The sequence below is a fragment of the Phaenicophaeus curvirostris genome, chromosome 1 (assembly GCF_032191515.1).
Source record: "Phaenicophaeus curvirostris isolate KB17595 chromosome 1, BPBGC_Pcur_1.0, whole genome shotgun sequence".
NCBI classification, from domain to species: Eukaryota; Metazoa; Chordata; class Aves; order Cuculiformes; family Cuculidae; genus Phaenicophaeus; species Phaenicophaeus curvirostris.
This window is the reverse complement of record NC_091392.1, coordinates 177,898,547-177,916,366: the sequence shown is the minus strand read 5'-3', so window position 1 is coordinate 177,916,366 and position 17,820 is coordinate 177,898,547. Positions and strand designations below refer to the sequence as shown.

General features: G+C 37.7%; 1 protein-coding gene across 4 annotated transcripts in view; it reads left to right on the top strand.

Moving 5' to 3' along the window:
* The window catches only part of TSC22D1 (TSC22 domain family member 1), a 92,520-nt gene that overhangs the window by 23,302 nt on the left and 51,398 nt on the right, over positions 1–17,820 (top strand). Inside the window, exons 3-4 of one of the 4 annotated variants that reach the window (XR_011339456.1) lie at positions 14,265–14,525; positions 15,496–17,688. The exons of 2 other annotated variants lie outside the window; for them this stretch is intronic. The gene's annotated coding sequence lies outside the window, so the exon portion shown is untranslated. Of the gene's footprint in view, positions 1–14,264; positions 14,526–15,495; positions 17,689–17,820 lie in introns of those variants that run through there. One more of the 4 variants, XR_011339462.1, reaches the window with a different exon arrangement.

The following is a 17,820-nucleotide window of genomic DNA, read 5'->3' as shown; positions in this document are numbered from 1 at the left end:
TACAGAGTTGGTTATACCGTTTCTTTGAACTTTTCATCTATCTTTTGCACCGGTGAACCCCGTGAGTAGGAATTTAGATTCCCCTTGAGGATTTTGATTTTTCACAACTCTGACTTTGACTTCGGATTGAATAGTTTCTGAAACTTTTTGTATCCTCAGGGGTTTAATAACGTAGCTTTAGCTGAAAACATGCGTGTACTTTAAAGAGTTTTTATTGAAGCCAGCGGGATTATTCATGAGTCACGTTACATCTCTTCTACTGTGTGTGTGGTATAATATTTTCTTTATCGTTAATGTGGCCGTTAGTATATAAAGACTAAAACAGATGTCATAGCTTTAAAAATCTCTGAATCTTTGATGTTTAAAACCTTGTTTTGTAATACCTAATGTAAAAATGTAGTATGAAATGCCCGTGTTAATTTGAAAGTCTTTGGCCTGGTTTAAATAAATCACTGTCTTTAAAAGGGTCCCAAGTGACTGTAAGAGTTTACTTGACAACTAGGGAGAAGCAAATTAGTCTCCTTAATTTTGCTTATGTATTTGAGTTAATGCAACTCAACACTTAAAAGACATCCTGCTAATATCTATAGTTTAAGCAGGGTTACATTATTTGCAGTCTTGCTTTTTTGGTTTACTTAATAGTCATCGCATGTACTTTCTTCAAATGCAATGTGTCCCAAAGTGTCCTGGTGAAAATCCCTTGAAGTACCTGAATATTGCTTGCTATCTTCGCTCTTTTTGGAACTAGCTCTTTGAAGCTTCTGTTTCTCTTCATGTTTTCTTTTTTTTCATGCTTTTTGGTGTTTCTTGGGTTAAGTCATACAGATAGATAAAAGAAAACTCACATTTTCTGTAGCTATCTCTTGGCTTTTCAGTTTCCAAGCAAGAAGGTCTAAATTAAAAAATAGTTATTGCACAGGTTCAGGACTGTATCAGTTGGAGAATTTACAGTCTTTGCTAAACACTTTACAGTCTTGTAAATAAAACTTAAGATGCAGGCTTTTAATGTGATGTCCTAGTTTTGCTGTATATAGATTTTTGGTTATGAATCAACGATAGACTCTTCCTGTCAGTGAAGGTATGGTATATTGCCAACAAATATTCTCAACAAATAGAGAAAGGCTTCCCCTAAATTGGGAAATATCAAATTGTGACACCTGTGTAAACAAGAAAGTTTACTCATCTGATAATGAGGTGTCAGAACGATATTGTAAATATAGTTACTTAATGGCCTTGTGGCACACTGTGCTCCACTGAATGCATAATAGTTCCTGTAAAGAAGTAGCCCGTGCTTCCCAAAAGTTAGTGTACAGGTCTCTTAAAAGCAGCTTCTGTTTCCCATAACGAAGTACAAGTGCCATTGCTACCTGCCTCTTAAAAACAGGCAGGAAGAGGGGAAGGCGTTCTGTTAGTTGGCCAGCCCTACTTGCTTCTGAGTCTCAAAAGTTGGTACATTTGTCTTAAGTCTTGTGGCTTACTAGTCATTTTGTAGCTTGTTACTCCTTTCTGCTAGCAGGGCAGCAGAGTTGGACTAAGTGGTCTCCACGGATCCCTTCCAACCTCAACCTGTTCATGATCCTGTGAGAAATTCAATACATTTCTATACATTTTTTAAAAATCTATTAAAACCAAGTATTTTAAATATATTACTTATGCAGCAAGGAAGCATGATTACTTGTTTGATGATTTTATTTTTATGTTTTAAAGCTATGAACGTAAAAGTTGGGACCTATCATGATGAAACAGGAGCTAAAGGCAGAGCCTCGCTAAAACAGATAATGTTCTTCCTCTGTCACAGAGCTGAAACCAAAAAACTTAGGGTATCTTAGGTTAATGTGCAGACTGCAAACCTGACTTGTATTAGTTGTCTTAAGCTTGCAGTTAATTCTTGTTTCTCTAGAACACTTTTAACTCACTCCTGGCACACACCTGTATTCCCTCCTTAATCCCTTGTATTTCAAGGAAGTTGACATAAATACAGCTGTAAATTTCAAAGACTGGCTTGTTTCAAACAGCTTGCCTCCACCCTAAGGTCCCTTACCTTTCTCTATTGGCTGGCTGTATGTTTGCCTTCCTTCCTGACCTGTTAGTTTGCTTTATTTGAAGGTTTTGGATATTTTGTGAAGGAGAAAGGAAAGGAGATATGGTGAATGGACTGTAGTGTTTTATCTCTACTAAGCTCACAGTTCTGACACTGGTTATTGTCCATATTTAGAGTTTGCCAGTTTGACTTAAAAGTAGAAAGCTTTAGCAAGCTACAGAATTTGTGTACAATTTTGTATCTTAAGTGTTAGTATGGTGAATATTTATTTTTAATGAATGTAACTTGCTACACTCTAGCTTGAGGTGGAGAACATCAAGCTTTCTGTAAAGTAAAATTTCTAGAAGAACCATAAGGAAACTTAATGTTTCTTCTGCAGTCTGGAACTAATGCTGCCCATTTGACCCTTTGCCTTATAGCTGGATCACATCCCCTTTCCTGGCTCTTTCAGTCTTGGAATCCTCAGTGCAATCAGCAAAGTTGCCTTGAGTTCAGATCTTTGGGTTCGGGGGATTTTTAATTTTGTTATGCATGTTTTTGGGGAGATGTCTAGGGAAAGAAAGTATTGGGTTTGCTCTTCTGTTGTGAATTTCTTTTCACTGGTGCTTATAGAGGAGAAGAGAAGCTTGAAGTAAAGAGCTGTAAAGTTTTGAAGGGTATTGCAGGAGGACCTGCTGACCTGCCCTTCCTGTTTGCCAACTCTTCCACTTGTGGGATGCTATTACCTGTTGCTTTGGGTAGCAGCCTACAAACCTCTGGACAGTTGTCAAACTGTGCAGGCTCTGAAACTCCTTCCAAAGGAGGCAGCAGCTTGGTAGATGTAGATTGTGACACAAGAGGAGGGATATCTATTTGGCTTGCTGTACGCATCTCTAAGTCTGAAGGCCTGACGTGGGATACTCCAGACCTATTGTTTCCAGATATTCTAGTATTGGAAAGTTTCTGTTTATGACTTTCCTCATTTTGCTCTTTTGAACTAGCAGAGAATGTGGCATAACTGCATGATAGAGTGAAAATAACATGCTCAGACTTGCATTATAGTATTCAAAACTTGTTAGTTTTTTTGTAGTTTTACGTTGGCTGATGAGCAGACCAGAGTTTGGTGCACTGGAGACAAGAAAGTAGAATATGCTGTTGAATCCTTGTTCAAATCTGTTCAAGCTATTTATTTTCCCATTTCATTGAATTGATAAATGACTTTGATAGTCAACTTCAGGCAAAACAAAGGTAGAGGAATTTGCAACTGTGTGTCCGTCTTCGAACACCCAGTCTTGAGCCTAGAGAGTACCTTTTTGTGAACTTCTTTGAAACTTCTTTAAAAAGCTAGGATGTTAAGTATTAGAAGAAATAGGAGACAGCACGTGTTACTAAGTCTGTCTTCCCCTTGCCAGGTCCTGTATTTTGGGGACTCATTATATCGCTATGACAACAGGAGTTTCATAAATGATATAAGACTGTTTTCCCATGATGCATTTTTAAGAATTATTAGTGTTACACTGAGAAATTGCCAATATTTTGTATGTCATCCTGAATGTACTGTGATGGAAATGAAAACTAGTCTTAAGATAAAGTCAGCATGAGAAACAAACCAGTGATTATCACCTCCAAATTGAGTTAAATTACCCAACAAATCAGACTCAATTTTTTTCTGATGCTGTAAATTATCTGACAACTCTAGGAAGGCACTTCTTTAGATACACAGAATAGAAACTGGTGAAAGCTCAGCAAAACTGTGGAAAGAATTCTGTTGCATTTCTGCTGCAGTCTTCGGTTGAGAACTCCCGAATGCTTCTTTAGTACTAGCCTTTTAGCTAAGCTGCATTTTATGCTGAATTCTTTCTAAGAGGGTATGCACTACCTTTCATAAATGTTTCATAAATGTGGTTTTGCTGCTATGGAAATATTTTGAACTTTGGTTTGTGTTGAGTACATAAAAATAACATAATACACGGTGAAGGGCAGTTGTTCCTCCCCATCCCCAAAGGTTTGGGAAGAAACGTTTTTTTTCCAATGTAGTTCTCTTGTTTGTACTTTTGACTCGTATTGCATTCCATTTTATTGCAGCTTTGTGTTCTAATGAAACCTCTCTGGTTTTAGTTGATTCTTTGTTTCATGCTGTCTCTTGGATGGTATTTATTCTAGCACAGACTGGTCTCACTTGATATTTTTCTAAGACGCACTTATATTGGTGGTCTCAAAGGAGTAATGCTCCTGAAATTGAGCCAAAGATCCTTCAAACTGGGCACTCAAAACCATTTGCGGTTGGAGAACACTTTCAAAACATTCATCCTTGCTTTGGTTGGTTAAAGGGTAAGGGATTCCTTAGAAACTGGGAACTTAATGTTCTTCTCCCTCAATACAAGCAATTAAAAAGTGTTGGGAAGAAAACTGCATCTATTGCAAAATATTCTTGACAGGGCCTAATTTTTAAAAGCTTAATTGTCAGCTCTGGTCAGTGCTAACATGTGCATTGATCATCTGAAAAAATACATCTACAAATTTCAAGTTAAAATTACATTAAAATTTTGAGTTGTAAATTCAAGTGATCAAGTTCCTTGTAGTACAACACAAGTTAGAATGTGTATTGGTCACAAGTTTTGAAGACTGGATATTGTCTTTCTGAGAATCCCTCTACTTGGATTGTTTAAACCTTTATAACCTGATTATTCAAAGTTTCCACTGTAAATTATCATGCTTTTTATTTGTTGTTTAGTGTTTGCATGTCTGTTAGAAAAGCTTTGGGTTTAGGGCTTAGTACCTGCAATGCCTTTTAACTTTTTTTCACAGTGATGCTGAACATTTTGATACTGCTTTTCATAGAGCCTAAACTATTAAATGGAGGTAATAACAAAAAATATTTTGCCAATTCTTTATGTTATTTTGAAGAATAAATTTAAATAGTAGCAGCTCTCTTGTCAAGCATAGCACTTGTTGCTTTTAGTATATGTTCTCACCTGTAGATATTGTTAGAAGATTAGAATGCCTCTTAAAAAGCTGGCAAATAAGGCAATACTCTTCAAATCAGTTTGTTCAATATTTAAAACCAAAAAAACATAGAGGCTTACATTGGATCGTGAAAGAAAAGCTGAATTTTACTTACAAATAGCATGGCTGATGCAATAGTCAGGGTAATGTTGAAGCCTAAGTATTATAACATTGGCTCCAGTCCTGCCAATGGCTTCATAAATGAAATAAGTTAATGCAGCAAGAGCATTCAAGTCAGTCGCATTCACTCCAGTCAGTGGCTCTGTTCCAGGAGGAGTGTTGAATGTAGGAACTAACCTTAAAAGACTTGATTTTAAGTCTGTTTCCCTCCAAGGTGTTTTTGTTTATTATTTGAGAATGAAACAAAGTTCCACGAGTACTGGAGCTTAAAAAAGAGAGGGAGGACATGATTGTGTGTAGGGCTTCTAGAGGTTTCTATCGGAAGCCTCCTTGACTCTGCTACTGCAGTTATCCTTTTCCTATTGCCATGCTGCTCTTCCCTTTGTCTCCAGTAATTTAAGCTGGGCTTGTATGTTTTTCCTCTGCCTTCCCCCTTTAGTTACCCTTTTGCTTTGTGTGTTTAGGCTTGACAAGTGCCTGAAAAAAAACAGTCTAGGCTCTGTCAGCTTGGGATGTGCTGCCTGGAGAGCTGCTTGTTGTCCCTCAGAATGAGTAACACTAGGGTGCCTCTTGCCATCCATTGCCTTGCGCTTGTGGACGCAGAAGTAGGGCTTTGCTCATCCCCGTCACTTTCATGACTCTATTCCTATTCTTTGAGGTGCCAAACTGAATTTAAATTGAACAATCGACTCGGAAGTTGTTTTTTTAGGAACAAATGATTTCTCATGTTTTTTAGTTTCTTTTTGTTTTGAGGACAAATAAAACTGAGATAATGGGCACTAATACTGGAGAGTCTCTAATGGTTTATCATTTCAAACCATTAAGGGTAATAACTACCGATTTGCAAGCTTATGGAGTTTTTACACTATGTATGTAAACTAGATCAATTTCTAGTATGAGCAGTTACCCAGTTCCTTCAGTACCCTCGGGTGTCTCTCATCTGGCCCCATAGAATTGTGCATGTATTGCAGTGTGTCTTTTAGTGTTCTCCCCAATACTTTCCATAGCTTCTCTCCAATGAAGTTTGTGCAGTTGCCTATATGACTACCTTTAGAATACCTTTTTGTGGGTACCACATGTTGATTTTTCTGTCATACAGAACACTTCATATATATGCATACTTTATTTTATGAAAGAGAATGAAAGAACTTAACTGGTAAATGTCAGTTCCCTGATGAATAGAAAAGTAAGACATTGAAAGATTTCCAGGGTTAGGAAAAGCAGACTCTTACAGTAAGTCACACCATGAAGTATGAAGTTGGCAGTTCTGTTAGAAGACTTTTTCTGTTGGACTGAAGTATACAGTTAAAAACTTAGGAAATACAAGAACAGAAAATTTCTTGGTGTTCATATGTGAAATTATTTACATGAATCAATATTCAATATAATGCCCGTCTAGCAAAATAGGAGGAAGAAAAAATGCAGATCCGGAGTATTAAGCTCTGGTCTAGTTTCCAAAGTGTTCATGGAGGTTTCTGTTACTCATAAATTGAACAATGAATTAAGAATAATTTAAAACCTGGGGAAACAGCTATTTGGAACAGCAACTATGCTACAGCAACTACACTTAAATACAGGCACATTCTTGATTCAGTTCTGTATAATGTAATGCTTAACTCTACAACCTCTAGAGAATGGGCTTTGAAGAACTTTACTTTATCTGTGTTGCTGTTTTCTTTACATTGGCTGCATCAAGCTTTTTCACGTGCACTATCCTTTTTGTATGTTTGAGTAAGCTAAAAGATGGAGTTTGATTTAATAATTTAAGAGCATAGGATAGTTCTCTTATGAGAGCTCTTTTGTGTGTAGAAGCAGTGGCAACGTGGAATACTTGTGAGATTTCTACTTTTTTTTTTTGTAACTAGGAAGCCATTGAAAGAAAATTTGAAGAGTTTACATACAGTGTATGGATAGAACGTGAATCTCTTTTGGTTCTGGTGCATACTAATTTAGTATCTTGCCTTAAAAAGAAAATGATGGAAGGAAAGGAGACTTGCTGAATTTTATTTGGTTTTTTATATGAGTACTGATCTTAGGAACTAACTTGCAGGCAAAAGCGGTTTAACAACCGTTTTGAGGAAATGCTGTCCTTTGCATTTTGGCACAGAAATTGGAGATGAGGCAACTAATTCAATGTGAAAAGAGTCTTGTCAAGAGTATTGCTGCTGTGGTGTGTGTTGTCAAACTTACTTCAAAATAAACTATGCATGTTGTGTGTATTAATCATAGACAGAAGTGATAAGTAATGATTCAAATGGTGTTTTTATCAAGAGGGCTTATAGTGTCTTGCATGTTTGCCTGAGTGCGTGGGAAGCTCTTTTTTATTTGCCCTGGATTGTGTTTATTTTTGTCAATGAAGTCTTGACTCAAATGGAGGAAAGAGGGTCCTGTGAGATTCAGTGCATGATTAAACACTTGCCAACCCAGATCAGTCAGTGGGGTAAGTTTATATTTTGGTATGGATGTTTGATGTCTCTCTTTTGCCCTGTTCTGAATAATTTTGTGAAAGCATTAAGCCTGGGCTAGAAATAGATCTTTGTGTTATCATATGTGGCTTTTTTCCTATGTATGACTTGATACTGTTTGTTCTTTCTTCTTGCATGCAACCTAAACCAAGCACTAATATTGCAACAGATACAGAATGACAATCAGACATTGCACTTCTAGTAGTGCAACAGCTGGGAGTTCTGGCTGGTCTCAGCAGGTAGGTGTGAAGGTGTTTGCATGGAGAGAAGGTACAGGGACAGCCCAATGCAAACAGTTCTGCTTAAACAGAGCCAAATGATACGTTTCAAATGTCCTTTAACTCAGCAAACTTATGAATGTTTTTGTTATCAAACTTTTGGTGGTCTTATTCTAAGTCATATTTGACACAATTTTAATTGGATACTAAAATATGGGTGAGTTTGAGGCACCTAGTCCCCTAAGGAAAGTTAAGTCAGCAAAACTTCACAGCAGTTTTAACTAGCTAGTTAAAGACAGCATTTTTTGTGGGGTGATAGCAGTACAAGATTATCTAGAATGCATATTTCATGTACTTGTAAAACGCCCACTATGTAAAAATAAGTATAATACAACACTTGAGACTTTAAACTTGCATCTTGAGTCAAAGAGTCAGGCTATATACCTCTGCAGTATGAGGTGCTTGCAAGTTATTTGCAAGTCATGACTCTAAATTGGTTTCTGTCTCCACTGTCACCAGCTTCTGTTAGACAAAAATAAGCCTCAGTTACATTGCACTTGTTAGTGCTGGAGAGCTAAAGCAGTGTACAGGAGCATTTGACATGAGTTCCTGTCTCAGCAGTTAAGAGTTACTAGAAAACTTGGTCCAGTTTTGGCTGTCCATTTCTTACTGCTACTGAAATTGAGGAAAGGATCAAGCCTGTTGGTCGGATTGCGTGCAGAATTTGTAAGCTTGATAGTCTGGGAGTTCTTTTAACATAAATGTAGAAATTAATATTTGATAGGGAAAGTAATGTGAAAAGTGCTCAGTTCTGAAATGCAAGTTTTAAGTACCTTTCAAAGTAGAACTCCTTAAAAATGGTGGCTTTAAAAAAAAGCAACTCATTTGTTTAACTTCTATTTTCCAGTGCATCCATGTTGCCCATTACTAGCATTAATCTATTAAATGTATGTGTTTAAGCAAGTATTGTATCCAAGGGGCACTTTTGCTGACTTGAGTTCTCCAGAGATCCTAGGCACCAGAGGAAAGTCATTAAGGAGACAATCAAAGAGAAGAGCCTTGGGACTATTCTGAAAATCCAGTTTGGACTCCCACTCCCCAAAAAACCCACACCTTCAAATCACAGGCATCCAGTCAGATGTGGCTGTTGGAACAGTGCTGGAATCACTGCTTTTAACATTGCTTATGTGTAGTATTTCAGCTTCCAGGTTCTGTAGATATACTGGCTGAAAGACCCTGGCAGGGAAGTATAGAAGTTAAATGGAGATTGAAAACTTAATAAGAGAAATGGTTTTCAAAAAAAAAAAAAAAAGTGGAAGAAAGTTATGTAAGCTAATTCTTGTAAATGGGATCAAATTAAATCAAGCAAACCATATATTAAGAGCTAAAAAAAGCAAGCACAAAGACACTGTTAATATTCAGCTGGAGATTTGATATATTTTGTTCAAATAAGTTTAAGGTATACATAAGTACAGTAACCTTTGTTGCTGTAGTTTGCTTTCTTAAGGAGGAAAAAAGTGAATAACCTGGACGTATATGATGCCTTAAAAACACCAATATTTTTTATATTGGCTTATGTACTCTGCCCAGAAGCGCTGAATTTCTCTAAGTCTGAATGAAAACTGTCTTGATGACTGAAATATACGTTGGTGCCAGTAAAGTGTGCTAATCTGATTTAAAATGTAGTTTAGTTGGGCCAAAAAAAAGGTTTGCTCTCTACTGTACTTGGCATACAAAGTTGACAAGAAACAAAAAGCATGTTAATAGACATTTAAAAATATTCTTGCTATGTACACAATTTTAAAAATTAAAAAAATAATTATAATGTTTAACAAATACCCACTTTAATTTCATAAAATTAATGCATCTATTAATGGGAATTCTTTTTATAAGGTAGTATTTTCTATAATCTCCTAATCATTCAATTTTATACCCCTAGTATTTTTCCGCTGTATATATGCACCAAGAAATACTGGCTGTGTTTCTCAAATATGTGTTGCTGTGACAGCTAGATACAATTTCAGAATTCACTGTCATATTTTGATCAGAGAAGCCCTAGCTTTTTACCTCTCTTTACTGGCAGTAGGAAAGGTCTGTCAGGGATCTGCGCCAGTCTGGAGTAGGTATATTGAGACAAGGAGCCTTGTCTGATAATCTAGACCAACGCTATGGCCCTCTCTGATTTTTAGTAGGCCTTTAAAGAAGCTGAGCACAAAACATTTTGGAGAGAGGCCAAATGCTTTAAAACAAATTCTGAAATGCAGAAGGTCAAAATTCCTACCATTCTGTTTGTCTGCAAGTTTAGCTTTTAATGATGGGTTGCATGACAGTCTCTTAAAATCAATGCTTTGATCAGTTGTTTTGCTGCCTTTTCTCCATCTTAGGACTTGATAACATTAACTGGTGTAGGTGTTATGCTCAATGATTTCTTCCTTTCTCTCCTGTCAAGTCCCCTCCTCCCCTTCCCTCCCAAAAAAACCACAAACCAGGAAGTTTTGGGAAACTAGTATTTTCTTTTGGTAGTGTCAGTAGCTTGGAATTTAAGCAGTCAGCCTTACATCACTCCTGTTGATACTTTAATATGCATGCCATGTTGGTGCTAGTTTCCGGGAGAAATACGCTTTACTAAAATCTGTTGTTCTTGTAATGTTTATTTTGAATAACAGTTCAACTGGATGCTGGTGCGTAGATCCTGCGGTGGGTTTGCAGCCTGCACGTGTTTCTAGAGGTATGACTGATGGCAGCAGGGCAACAGCTACTTAATCTAGAACGTTTCATTTTAGGAACTGCCAGTACTCCATATGGATAGTTGTACTTCAAATCTAAAATAATTGCATGACGCTTTAAAACTTAAGCTTGAGAGTTAAGTTAGTTGATTTAGCTGCAGGTAAATTGAATCACAAATAGAAGTATTGTTGCTTATACCCTTACCAAATATGTAGATTCAATTTCTTGCTTATTTTGCAGATGATGTGCTGTAGAATTTACTCACAATTCTTTGAACTTTTCTTTACTGGCTATTGAGCAGAACCACACTGAGGCAGAAAAATTGGGATCACTCTTCACTGGGTTTTTAATTTGTAGCAGCGAAACCTGTTGTGTAGAAAAGGTGGAAGAAAGCACTAAAAGGAGATTTCCTCCTAGGCTGTCTTATCAATAGTCAGGTCACTGTAGAAAGACATTACAGAGATTCCTTTCTTTGCCTAAAGGAAAGGAGAACATTGATAACAGGTCTTCTGTATGCTCATGAACAGAACTACCAGTGCCTTTTCTGACTTCATCTGTATCTGAAGGTCAATACTTGTTGCTCTTGTGTCATTAGAAGGATCCCATCGTAGCTTGCACTTGAGGTAAACCAGCAAACTCTGTGTTACGGTGACAGAGGGAAGAGCTTTTGTTAAGCCAGCTTAAGGAGCTGAGTATACATCTCATCTCAGTATTGTGAATTGCTTCTGATGATTGATCTGAGGCAACTAAAAAAGACCTCTCCCAAAATTCCAATAAGGGGCATCCAGGTACTTTGGATGGTCTACTCTAGATATCTTTTCTGTTTAGAAGAGCAAAGGAGTATTTACTAGCATTTCTCATCCCAAAATGCAGACAAATGTGATTGTTTCAGCCTGAAATTCAGGCTAGTATTTTTGATAGCTAGAACACAAAAATTGCCAACCTCATTTATTATTTAGAGTTCAGGGCAAGTCTCTTCAAGGGAAAAAAGATCTAAGAAAGGATAAAAATGCGAAGTAAAACGTTATCACTTTCTTGGGAAAGGAGATATACTATGACCTTGATGTAAGGAAAGGAATTTAAAAAGAAGTTATTCCTAACAGCATATTTTAGATTGGTCTTCCAGAAACTGTTGTTCTTCAGCTGTTTTCTTGTGAAAAACACCAGTGGAGAATGTCCTCATAAATGCTTTTTTTCCTTAAATTTTACGTGATATCTTCCTCTTCTACTGAACTGCTACGTAAGTAGAGTAAGACAAAGTAATCTTCTCTTATGCACCCCTGAAACTTCAGTAGGTGATTTCATACTGTGCAGTAATACTGAAGGTGATCTGGAGTCTGTTTTTCCAGTGAACAGGATCTTTCCATGGTGAAAGAGGCTGTCTCAAAGGCAGCCTTCTCTTGATGTTACAGAGGCTGTAGGCAGATTCTTGTTTGAAAGAAACCTGTGATAAGCTGGGTCATGCTGCTTCATCTAGGTTCATCTGCTCTGATGCCTTCTATTGCTTTGAGCTATGAAATAATATTGACTTCAAAAGTGTTAGTAGTGTTTGTAGGCTTTAACTCATCACCTGAAATTAAGCCTATAATGCTTTATATGACATTCTAATTATGAATTGTAACTAAGAAGTATTGGCAACTTGAAAAGTTCCTGAGATTCAATGTATTGTAAGTTATGTGAGAAAAAAGAACCTTCTATTCACTAGGGAACCTTAAGAAGAAATGGGCTTTTAATTATGCTGTCCTTTAGTGATAGTTGCTTAGCTAGGGAGTGCAGAGCAGTAGAAATTTGCATTGAATGTGTTCTATTAATTCTTCTTTTGTATCCTCTACCTTACTGGAAGAGGAGAGCATAAACGTCATCCTGGAGACATCTGTTGGCCAAGTACATTTGTGTGCACTGGTCAGTTATTCTTTCCAGAGAGAAAGACTTTCTTTCACAAAAACGTGCATGTGGGATCAAAAAGCTGAACCTGACTTTAACCTTTGAAAGCTGATCTGAATAATCAAAAAGGGGCAACACTTTGCACTTTGTCAAGTGGAAAGGCATAGGAAGACATCTTGATCTTGTTGAAAAGACATGAAATTGCACTAAATAACAGTTAATGCTGTTTATTTTCCTATGAAATAGTCTTACTCTTCAGAGCAAAACCTCTCAGCTGAAATTGAATACTGTCACTGCATTCATTGTCCTCAGAGGAACCAAAAACGAGACTGTCTTTCTGCGTGCCCAAGCAGTTTCTCTGGAAGAAACTTGCTGATTTACAATTACTGTAGGATATCTGTTTCTGTCCTTGATGGCTATATCTGTCACCTGTTTAAAAAAAACAAAGGAATTTTTGCTGTCTGCTAGTTTAATGACAAAAATTAAAGATGCCTTTCAAAAAAGGTATTATTGCTGTGATTTTAATGACAAAACCTAGTGTTTCTTTCCAACTCCTCCTTGTATTATTTGGGGCCTAATGAAGGAAGGTTTCCTTAAGGAGGGGAGAGCTTGTAATTGAAGGACGCATGAGATACCTAACCATTTAAAGCTGTTTTGTCTAGGTGTGTGCTCTAAAGGAGAAGATGAAGAAAACGCCACCAAAATTGTCCCGCAATGAATTAAGCGGAGTTGCGTCAAACATAATAAGTAGCATATATTGGTTCAGTGTTGGATCATGCTCTGCCTGGTGTCTTGAGAGCGTTGAAGAGCACTGCAGGTAAAACAACAGCACAATGGCTCCCTGCGTACCAGTACAACACAGTGTTGCTGTTGTGCAGAAGGTGTTGCAATAGATGGTAACCACTAAATGCATACATGAGCAGCTGTGCATGTAATTGTGTTTTAAGTCCAGTGACTTCTAGTTTTGTTTTGGCTGGCTCTGTGCTGCTGATAAAATTTTGCAGGAGTATGTCAGCTTTCAAGATTTGTGAAGAAGAAAATTTCAGCTTTCTTATGCGTCGTATTTCTGTTGTTCAGGTAATGATGGTTAACTGCTAGGACATCTAGGTATTCAGGGAAAAAAACCCAAGGACTATTCTAGAAACCTAGAAACCTGATCCAGTAACTTGCATAGGTTCTTAGTTTCCCCAGCAGTAATAATGTGCCTAGGTTATGTCAGGGGTTGTCACAAGAGCATTAAACTGTAGTCAGCCTTTGATCCGTCTGATTTTGCAAATAGAACAGCAGACCTGAGATTGGAATAAGGCTTTCACAGGGGAGTTGGGAGTGGGGTTAGTAACTCATTGATGAGGGAATCATTTAGGTAAGTATGATCATTTCTTTTTAAAGAGATTATGGGGAAATGTTCACTGCATTGCAATAGGTGCCACTTTTAATTCACTTGAAAGAAAGTGAGCAGAGGAGAGATTTGGAATTTTTTTCCAAGAAATGAACACTTAAATGTTTGGGTTTTTTTTTTTTTTGTTCCCCCCCTGCACCTACATCTCCTTGTAAGAAACTGAGAGAACTTTCTGGACAAAACATCTTATGATTGATCTCATCTATTGGTAGATGTCTTAAAAGTCTTGAAAGTTCCCAGCTCAACACTTGGGTTTTGGTTTTTTTTTTGACATCAGAGCATGAGAAAACTGCATGTCTAGTACTCATCTCTTGTCATCCTCCTCTATTGCAGTGACTCTGTGTATGTCTCTGTGTGACAGAAAATGAGGGAATGCAGATCATTATTCAAGAAGTCACCAACTAGCACTTTTCCTTCCCCTCCAGTCTTTCTGCCTCCCTACCCTGGAAGTATGGAGTCCCTGCCTCAGCCTACGGCTTCATTCTTTTTCCAGCTGCCCACAAAAGTAAAGAACCAGTGTGAGAATTTGAAGAAAGAATCTGCTCAGAGGACTGAGTCTCAAGTGAAAAGCTCCAGGTTGCAGACTCAGAAAGAAACTTCCTTTGGGGAAGGATCTGCTTCCAGGATTTGCTCGTCTCTTTTTCCTTGGGCAAAGAGAGTTCTTGAAGCAAACAACAGGGTTGCAGGTAGGTAGGGCCCCTTTGAACTGCCATCCGCTGAGGTGTGAAGGATGGACTTTATGCTGTTTCTCTTTATTTTTGTTGATGTTTTCCACTTCTCTAGGCTGAGAGAAGGAAAGAGTGTGAGGAGTTTAAAGAAATATGTGGAGGAGAGAGAGAGGAGAAAAAATATCCTGGGCACTTGGAAAGAATGTTTTTATGCTTCTGTGTAAGCTTCCTGTCCGTGGGTCATATTTATACTTCAGTACTTTGAAGCACTAATGACATTCTTTGTCTGACCCTTTTCTAGACAGGAAAGAAGTTAAGAGCAGAAAATGGTGGCTGGGGCGAAGGTAAGGCCACTGATTGTATATGGCCCACAGCCACACAATTGCCATCTCCTCCCTGTCTCTTTACACTTGTGCTGGGTTGAATGTGCACTGAAGTGGAGGCTGCCAAACGGGTTTGAAATCTGACTTGATTCCCAGCACTGAAAAAGTTCCCCAGTTCTAAATGTGTAAATATATTCTTCCTTCAGAGGAGCATGTAGCTGCTGGGATGGAGTCTTGTTTCCTTGTCCAAGTGAAGGAAAAAGACTGGGGTGCCCTTATTAAGGGGATGTGTTACTAACCTACATGGTCGGCAGTCCCTCAGGCCCAGAGCAGAGGAGTCAGTAGAATCGGCTCAGGTAAATTCTGCCTTCCTTGCTTCATGCTGTGCAGAGCAACAGTCTCTTCCTTCCAGACATCAGTAGCCCACAGTCAGACATTTCTTTCTCCAGCTATGTCATTGCTGGTGCAGGAAGTTTATTCTAAATTTCCTTTTGATTTTTTAGCAGAAGGTATCACTTGAAAATTTGTAGTTAAATTCTAGGGAGATTTTACTAGTTCCTCTTTCATGCTGAGTTGCAATCATTTGGAGCTATGTTAAGTGCATTATTACTTTGGTGCATCTTGTGACTCTTCTCTCCCTCTTCATTCCCTCCAAATTGCTTCAGGACACCTAACCTTTATACTGCATCACAAGCCTTCAGCAGAAGATCTTGAGAGCCATTTATGTTGCTGGAAGATGACTGGGTTTGGATCTTGGCCTCCCTTAAGCAGGATCTCCTGGCAAAAATGGGATTGGGAAAGAAATGACTCCTTTTTCCGTCACACAGAGGCACCCTAGAAATGGAGGCCTAGGCAGAAAATTACTTCTAATGCATCATTCTTTAGGAAATCTGTTTGGCCTCGCATGGTCCTTTTGTTACAATGTCATAAACGTGTCTTTTTTTAAAACCTAAACCTGGTATCTTCCTATTTGAAGATTGAGTCAACAAATCCAAGTTTTAAGTTCGTAGGTCTAATAATGTGATCGGATCTTGCCATCCCCTGCATAGGAGATGCCACATGAATCTGTGAAACTGGGTTCTTCTGTGGTTCTGACTGTTATATTTGTAAAGCCTTTTCTACTTATAATCCATTTAAATTATTAGAAATAATATTAATAAAGCTTCTTATGGAAACGATACTTAATTAGGCTTTTGCCTCTCCAAATTTGCTTAAAAATATATCTTGAGCCAAAAATGTTGCAATGGCAATATGGGAAGTACTGCATCATTTGAGGTTTCCTGTGGTTTTGTGTCAAGAAAAGGTGCATTGGAAGCATTGAGAGCTACAAAACTGGGAAAACTTAGATTTTCCTTTAAGAGTGAAAAGTTATTTGTTAGAAAGCAGAGAGCATTAATTGTTTTTCCCTTAAGGGATTCTATAGTCAAACTCAATCTAGTGTCTTGCAAGATCTCAAATAAAAACCTTATGTTTGGCAGTAGTGAACAACGCGCGCATGCCCATGTACTTTTGTTCTTTTTGCTATAGGAAATTAGTTTTGAAGAATAGGACTTGTTTTTAATGTTCAGGTTAGCAAAGGGGAAAGCTTTGTTCTGAAGCTTGAACGTGAGAAGGGGTGGCAGGAGGGTGAACGGGACCCTCTGGCAGTAGGAAAAGAGCACGTTTATTTTCCTGTTTTATAATTCTGGCAGTTGGAGTAAACTAATCAGATGCTTGTGCTTGAATCCAATTTATTTCTTAAATCGGTTACCACAAAACATTGTTTTTAACTAATGCCTAGATCTTCCATTAAATTCAGCAGTGCATTTAAATTGAGCAGTCTTAACGTAGCCCTAAGGCTACTGCACCATGGCAGTTGAGACTTCTTACTATGCTGGAATGCATTGCCGTCTTAGTACATGCTAAAAATAATTGTTCAGATGGTGCTGTTTAAGTACATACTTATGTAGTGAGCTATTTTCACTGGACTTTCTGAAATTTGGCTCTGTTGGATGGCTTTTTAATACCCTTTCTTTTTTTTTTCTGTGAATATCAAACAACTTTGTCTTGCTGCTTCTTTGGTTATCAAGTAAAATGCTAAATTTATAACGGTATTTTTAGAAAACTGATAGTTGGATGCATGTGTTAAACTATGCAGCCACAGTAACACTTGTGAACTTTGGAGTTTAAAGAGAAAACAGTTTAATGTATCAAATTCAATACTTTGATGTGTGAAAATTTATATGTGAAGACCTTAAAATTGAGTAGTTTCTAGAGGTACTGGCATGAATTGTATGTTGAACAGGAGTAATCTAAAAGCTATAAGATGAAGATCTGTGAGTCTCAGAAACAAATACTAACGTCTGTGGCTAGAGATCTGTGCCAGCAGGGCTGTTAGTTGAAAATACCTGTTTTTCTAATTTTTAGTCCATCTGAGGTTTGGTATGTTTTGTGCCTCCCTTAATGGGTATACTTGCCTCAGTCACGGTTTTTGGTCATTCTGTTTTATAATATAAGGGTAAATTTAAGACCGTCAAATACGAAACCAAATACGTATAGCAAAATAACAGAGGCACTGGGAACTGTCTCTAATATTGTGTCAGTTGCTAAAATGACTTAACCCTCCCTCTCCTCTCCACAGTCACAATTGAAACAAAAAAACCCAAAAAACCTCCTTCTCCTAAAAACCCCAAACCAACCAACCAACCAAAAGAACCTGTTGCTTTTCTGTGGTCAGTATTTTGATACTTCTTGTCTGTCAGTATTGTGTTAGCGTATTACTTTCATGTTCAAGGTTTTGCAGCTGGAACCCTGGGTTCTTGGTACATCTTTAGAGCAATAACTCCTGCCTTTGTGTTATTAAATAATAAAGATGTCTAAAACAATTTTCTTCTTGTTTATATTGTACTTAACGTAATTGTATGAATATCAAGTGACTCCTCTGAATCCAGAATGCCAGGAAACATGGAAAAACACAGTACAATTTCAGTTTTTTAGTCCCTCGTACTACT